The sequence below is a fragment of the Gossypium hirsutum genome, chromosome A05, assembly GCF_007990345.1.
Source record: "Gossypium hirsutum isolate 1008001.06 chromosome A05, Gossypium_hirsutum_v2.1, whole genome shotgun sequence".
NCBI classification, from domain to species: Eukaryota; Viridiplantae; Streptophyta; class Magnoliopsida; order Malvales; family Malvaceae; genus Gossypium; species Gossypium hirsutum.
The window spans coordinates 20,551,367-20,559,287 of NC_053428.1; the positions used below are offsets into that span (position 1 = coordinate 20,551,367).

General features: G+C 38.2%; 2 pseudogenes; both read right to left on the reverse strand.

The window, feature by feature from the left end:
• Nucleotides 1-693: 693 nt before the first annotated feature.
• On the reverse strand, nucleotides 694-2,179 carry LOC107961292 (subtilisin-like protease SBT3; annotated as a pseudogene).
• Nucleotides 2,180-3,298: 1,119 nt separating this feature from the next.
• The window catches only part of LOC121228880 (subtilisin-like protease SBT3), a 12,868-nt pseudogene continuing 8,245 nt past the window's right edge, over nucleotides 3,299-7,921 (reverse strand).

Consider the following 7,921-nt stretch of genomic DNA (forward strand, 5'->3'; position numbering starts at 1 on the left):
TATAAGCTTTTCCATTGTGGTAATGACCTCTTGTAATGCTTTTCTAATTGAAACTCAGTGATATCTTATGAACTTGATAAGAGTTTGCAGGTTTGGAAGGAATAATCTCGTTTCTATATAGAATATGAGATATATACCATGCCAATCCAATTGTCATAAATTTTGAAATAGCAACATTATTGTTTGTATCGAGTATGCCTAGGGATTGAGAATTTTAAGAAGCATTTTTTGCATTGTGGAGATTTATCTCGAAGCAAATGATGGGTATTACACATTGTTTCTGATGAAAAGCTGATAAATCTTAAGTTTCATACTCCGGAGTAAAATAATACCATGGTGCTTCTGTTTTGATGGTTCAGATGAGATAACATTTTCCCTTGTGGTTTGTTTCATTGTTTACCAGCTTGTTCTTAGGGGGCAGCTAACAGTCAGTTGATAAATTTTACTAGCAAAGTCCAAAATAACTTTTTTGAACTTTTGTTTCAATCTGGAGAATTAAAAATTTCCTCTCATCATTGTTCTAGATGTTCCATGGGGATGGGTTTGCATAGTGTGATCAATGATCATCAAAATATGTGTGAACTCATATGCATAATTTGTCCTCTGTGTAAAGCAGAATTCATCCGAATGATAATAGTCACTCTTTCTAAACCAAAGGGATCAGAGTACTGTTTAACACTTTAGGGATCCCAAATTGTTCTGATTTTAGTTTTCATGTTGAGTAGTTGGAAAGGTGCTTGCTTTGATTTGTTCTATGATTGCAAGTTATGATTTCCTGTTGCACATATTTTGTGGACAATTTACACTTTGATGCCGACCAAATTTGTTGAAGGAAGCAAAAGGGCAAGTAAATTAATTTGTTTGACATTTACTTTTAAGGTCCTTTGTACAAGCTGCCTGGACCAGGAGATCTCGTGGTGAAGCTGCAAATCAACCCAATAGGAAAACCATAGAAACAAGGAAATTTATTTTTTTTCCCGCCCGGATCCTGGCACACAACTATCTTTTTCCCAAGCTTCTTCAGTACACTCATTTCATCACATGCGTCCATGAAAACAATAGGGAATTGGCTTGACGAGAAATTTCCTGGAAAAAGAGCCACACCATCAACCTTATCTTTGTTTCCAAGACTTAAAGTAGCACCAAAGTCTCGGTCCATGGTACCGGCGGCGACAGTTAGAACCCAAGGCGTGCCATTGGGTAGTGTTTTCATTTGTGGCCCTCCATTAGGCCATTTCCGTCTGATGTTGAAACGAAAATGTTTTTCTCTATGGCGGCAAATGTGGCTATTGCGATAGGGTCATACAACTCAAGCTCATGTAAGCCAAATGACATGGAAAGAACATCAACACTATTAGTAATTGCTTCATCAATTGCAACAATGATATCAGTAGCTTAAACTCCTTCTAACCAGAGGGCTCTATACATGGCCACTCGAGCCCCTAGGGCCATTCCTCTGGCAGTTCCCATGGCATAGCCAAAGTAGGATGCATCTTTCACATAATTTCCCGTAGCAGTTGTTGAAGTGTGGGTCCCGTGTCCCACTGTGTCGCGTGGAGAAGTCATTGAGATGGTGACATTAGGATTGTGCGCCACCACACCTTTATTGAAAAACCGCGCACCGATGAGCTCTTTGTTGCACATTGAGGAATTGAATTGGGTGCCACTTTCGCATTCCCCTCTCCACCTCAGGGGAACATCAGTCATTCCATCTTTATTAAAGCTTTTGTTTTCAGGCCAGACCCAGTATCAATCACCCCAATAATGATATCTTTGCCAAAATTTGACACCGGCCAGGCACCTGTATTGGAATTCAGGCCAAGAAATTTGAAAGAGTGAGTGGTATCAACTTTGACACTTCTATCTTTGATAGAAGAAACATACCCTGGAGTGCTTTTCAAGGCCTCAAGCTCTGCCGGTGTAAGACAAGCACTAAAACCTTGAATAACGTGATTATAACTATAGATAAGTTTAGAAGAGGGGATTGTTACACTGGTTTTAGCTTCCAAGTTGGCAGATGAAGTTGCAAGGGTGGTTACGTACCAGCTCTTCCAACTTTGGGCATGGCTGATAGGTCCATTTGTACAATATAATTATCAGCTTGTGCTAGTTTGATAAAGATAAATGAAATGCTAAAAGAAAGCCAAAAGCAGAGAAGTTCGGTGTGATCAGTAGCCATGGTAGAGAATTGGAATATGGCAACCGATAGCTTTCTGAGGATTAATCGTTGCGAATTTGTTAAGCTTATATAGGGATTTGGGAGGTGAGTGAACATGAGGTTTATTATAAAAGTTTTTCAAACTTATGTAAATGGATACCCATATATCAAAAGACCTCTAAAGTCTTCACTACCCACATATTTTTCTTGTATATATGAATACAGTTTATGTGTTAACTCACCCTACAAATTCTATATCGTTCAAGATATATAAGATATATTAATTTATTATCATCAAATGGATTTGTCCAGCTGAAAGATCGAAAGGAAATTTTGCAAACACATAGAGAAGTGGTGGTATTAAATCAGACCTTAATTAACCGTTCATAGGTCGCTTCAATATTATAATAGTTTAATAAAAATGATTATATTCCAAATATAGAATAAATTAAGACTCGACAGAAAAATATTATAAAATTTAATTATATCATGAAATTACACAAAAAAATAATACACAAATGTGTTAAATTTGTATAAAATTAATTATTAATGTGTATAAATTTAAATAAATTCATAATATTATAAACATATAAAAGAGTAATGTGGATATGTACAAACATGTTATTTTTCTTTAAGTAATCACTGCCACATATAATGTAAAATAATATATAAATTAACACACAACATAGACGCAATTTAATTTATTCTATAAATTGAATTATTATAATAACTTATTTAGAATATGATACATCATAAAAAAAATGATATAAACATGACAAACATATAGGAAGACCTTAAAATATTTTATTTTTATTTTTTACATTTCTAAGACAAAAATATTAATAGTATTTCATTAAGTACAATTTAAATTCTTCGATAATATTCAATTTTGGGATGAGAAATAAAATAAAAAAATAACACAATAGTTATAAGTTATCTACACGTTTACTCAAATAATTATGAATGTAGATAGTAATATTTTAATATTATTTTACATCTTTTCGTAATTTATTTTATAATATAAAATTTAATAATTTAATTACCATGTTTCATGTTCTATTTATAAAGACAATGTATGTTAAGTTTGAGGTAAAAAAAAATATTATTATTTTTATTCTAATTAGACATAGATGTTAGCAATCAAGCCCCTAAGAAACCTAGCTCCCCGGAGCTTACAACAGGTGACACCACAACAGGACTCCTCACTTTGTGTTTTCCATTTGCTTCAATCCAAACAAGTTCACCAAATGAAACTTTCCCCGTCTTGTTACTTCTGTATTTTATACTTACTCTGAAGCTTTGCTTCTCATATGTTTTTCCAAACACCAATGTCTCTGGCGAAACAGCAATGATTGAATCCTCGGGCTGCACTATCTCAACCTTGTAAGTTGCAGAACCTTCTCCCACATTTGTCACTGTCCTGTTGAATATTTTGACACTAGTTTTCGGCACATTAGGATCGTATAAAGCAATAAATGATGGGTAGTTAAGATCAGAAGATGGATTTGAACAATCGTAGCTCTTGGATCTTGTGATGGTCATGATTTGTTTCTGCGTGAAATTCATGGTGCACATAAGGTTGACGTAGTCCTGTGGGGTTGCATCGTAGATCAAACCCGGATCCAGTGCTTGATTTGGATCGATTTGGCCTGCTCCCATTGCTAAAGGTGAAGCAAAAGTCAGATTAACATCACCATTGTCCCTGATTGGTTTCATAGTGTTGTCTAATGGATTTGCAGTAGTCACCAAGGCTGACCTTGTAGCAGCTGCACTCCACTCAGGGTGTGCACCTTTTAAGAGTGCGGCTACACCAGACGCATGCGGACAAGCCATGGAAGTTCCGGAGAGCATAGTGAAGTTACTAGATAAGATATGTAATCCCCTATTTTTGCTGCATAATTGTTTGGAATATAAGCCGCCAAAACAACAGAACCGGGTGCCATTATATCTGGTTTTAAGATGCCAGGATAGCTTGGTGATGGACCTCTCGAAGTGTAAGAGGCTACGGCTGGTGCAGGCTTCGTCCCTAAAATGGTTTCTTGAAACTTGATGCTAGCTGTAGCATCCTTATTACTTGCGACATATTTGATAAGAGCATGTGAATCCTCAGTGCTTATTACAACCCCAGGGCAAGGCATATCGAATAATTCAGGTTCATCTGAAATAAATATTGCTGCTTGCACCCTTGACACGGCGATTTCCCTTACTTGGGTGTATAAAGAACCGATATTGTCACATATGATGATCCCACGGGGGATGTTGGATAACAATACGCTTGAATCGCATGCTGAGAAGGTTTTATTGAAAATCAAAGCAAAGTCTCGAACTAAAGCACTAGCTGGAAACAAGGTCCGTCCTGTGTGTTGGGAAGAAACCGAACAACCGAAACAAAGCGAAATCACAACCGGTGTTCTTTCTCTCCTTATAACTCCTGTTAAAAATTATGGCAAGCACAATAGCACAAGATATGTTCTCTAGCAACCTTAATCAACCACAAATCAACTAATGCAACCACAACAAAAATAAATAGAGACACCGGTATTTTTACGTGGAAAACCCCTTCTAAATCAAGGGTAAAAACCACGGGACTTTAGAGTCCGATCAAGAGTTCCACTATCATCAAATGTTCAACTACAAGATCACAATATCAAGCCTACAACAAGCATTCAACTCCGACAAGGCTAACAATATGTAATCTTTAGCAAAAGAGAGAAAAATGAGAGAACATCACCAAAAACGTAGCTGCTGAAAAATGGGTATTTCCGACGCTACAAGACTCGGATGAAAAATCCGACCGTACAAAGTCAAGAACACCTTATCGCCTAGCTGCTGTCCAAAAATCAGCTCAATCGAACCACGGATGGACCTTCGATCGAGGAGTTGATCACTGCTGCACCAAGCTTGAAAAACTGATTTTTTTTTATTCTCTCTTTTTCTCCAACGAGCTTCAATCTCACTCTCTGTTTTTTCTCTCTTTTAAATTGAGAATTTGACACTCAATAATAATAGAAAGACAAAACATTATGGCAGAAAATATGGGTTTCCCACATAGTGGGACCCATACCCAACAAATCTCCCCCTCCAACTATGTGGGGAATGCCTCCATGCCGGAGGTCAAACAACATGCTTCAAACTTTCCTCTTGGTAAGGCCTTCGTCAACATATCAGCACCATTATCATTAGTGTGTATCTTCTCAAGCTCTAACAGCTTAGCTTCAAGAACATCTCGTATCCAATGGTACCTCACATCAATATGCTTAGATTTAGCATGAAAAGTTGAGTTCTTACCAAGATGAATAGCACTCTGGCTATCACAGTACAGGACATACTTCTCCTGAGTAAAACCAAGCTCATGGACAAACTTCTTCATCCAAAGCATCTCCTTACACGCTTCGGTTGCTGCAATGAACTCTGATTCGGTGGTGGACAATGCAACACACTTTTGCAGTCTCGATTGCCATGCCACAGCTCCTCCTGCATAAGTGATTAAGTAACCTGAAGTAGATCTCCTCGAGTCAATGTCTCCGGCCATGTCTGAATCTGTATACCCAACAAGAACAGGTTTCTCATTGCCGAAACAAAGTTTCATGTTGGAAGTGCCACGAAGATATCTCATAATCCACTTCACTGCATTCCAATGCTCTCTGCCTGGATTAGAAATAAACCGACTAACTGTACCAACGGCATAAGCCAAGTCTGGTCTCGTGCAAACCATTGCGTACATCAAACTACCCACGGCTAAAGAGTAAGGAATTTTCTGCATCTCTTCCTTCTCATTTTCTGTGGAAGGACTATGCTTAACACTCAATCTAAAGTGCATAGCAAAGGGAGTATTCACCGCTTTAGCTTTGTCCATACTAAACCTTTGAAGTACTTTCTCAATGTACCTCTCTTGTGATAACCATAATTTCTTGGCATTTCTATCACGTGTCAGTCTTATGCCAAGAATTTGCTTTGCTGGCCCCAAATCCTTCATTGCAAAGGATTTACTCAACTCTTGTTTCAACTTCTCAATTCTAGAAGCATTCTGACCAACAATAAGCATATCATCAACATAGAGCAAAAGAATAATAAAATCATCACCAGAGAATCTCTTAACAAACACACAATGATCAGAAGTAGTCTTCTTGTAGCCTTGCTCCCCATAACAGACTCAAACTTCTTGTACCATTGCCTTTGAGCTTGCTTCAAACCATACAAGCTCTTCTTCAATCTGCACACATAGTTCTCTTTCCCTTGTGCAACAAAACCCTCTGGCTGCTCCATGTAAAGCTCTTCTTCCAAGTCACCATGAAGAAAAGCAGTTTTCACATCCATTTGTCAACCTCTAGGTCATAACAAGCTACCAAACTCAGTATAGTTCTGATAGAGGACATCTTCACAACCGAGAAAATATTTCTTCAAAATCAACCCCTTTTTCTGAGTATAACCCTTGACGACCAATCTAGCTTTGTGTCGTGGAGATGAAGACTTCTCTCTTGCTTCAACCTGTAAACCCACCGATTCTTCAAATCTCTTTTGCCCTTAGGCAGTTTCACCAATTCAAAAGTATGGTTCTCATGCAAGGATTGAAGTTCGTCTTTCATCGCTTCAACCCACTAATCTTTGCATTCACTCTCCATAGCCTCTTCATAACATTCAGGTTCTCCCCCGTTAGTCAAAAGAACATATTCATCAGGAGAATACCTGACAGAAGATCGTCGATCTCTGGAAGACCTTCGAAGTGGAACTGCTGGTGGAGCTATAGGTGCTTGTTGTTGATCATTCACAACATCATTCATGGGAGTATCAAAGTCACCTATAGTCTAATGGTTACCACTAACATCACATGCACATCATCCTGGATAGGATCTGGTGAAGAGTCTAGGGGAACCGGATTCACATCGATCAAGTCACCACTACCTTGTGAATCCACTTTCTCCGTCTTATCAATGTCATCAATGGTCTGATCCTCAATGAAGACAACATCTCTGCTTCTCACGAGTTTCTTCTGAATTGGATCATAGAGTCTATAACCAAACTCACCATCTAGACCATAACCAATAAAAATGCATTGTCGAGCCTTGGCATCCAACTTGGATCTTTCATCCTTTGGAACATGAACAAATGCTTTACAACCGAACACACGTAGGTATCATATGACACGTCTTACCAAACCAAACTCTATCTGGCACATCACCTTCAAAGGAACACTAGGAGACAGATTATCACATGTGTCACTGTATTCAAGCTCAGCCCAAAATGATCTTGGAACTTGTCGACACACATCTGATCACAAGGGATCTATCGACTACATGAAACGACCCTGTGTACTCGCCACCATTATCAGTACGAATGCACTTCAACTTCTTCCCAGTTTCCCTTTCAACTGATGCTTGAAACTGTTTAAACACCTCAAAGACTTGATTTTAGACTTCAAAGTGTAAACCCATAGCTTTCTTGAACAATCATCAATGAAAGTCACAAAGTAAAGTGCACCACCATGTGATCTTACTTTTATCGGACCACAAACATCTGAATGGACCAACTCTAGCAACTCTGATTTCCTATGAGGAGGATGGCTTCTAAATGAAACTCTTTTCTGCTTTCCTGCTAGACAATGAGCACAATTCTTCAGTGTAGCATTCTTTAAACCCGAAAGTTGATTCTTCTTTGCTAAACAGCTAAGCCCTTCTCACTCATGTGACTGAGTCGTTTATGCCAAACTCAGTTGAGTTGTCATCAGTGTCACATTCACCGTCTCTCGAGAAGTCAAAGCTTGAA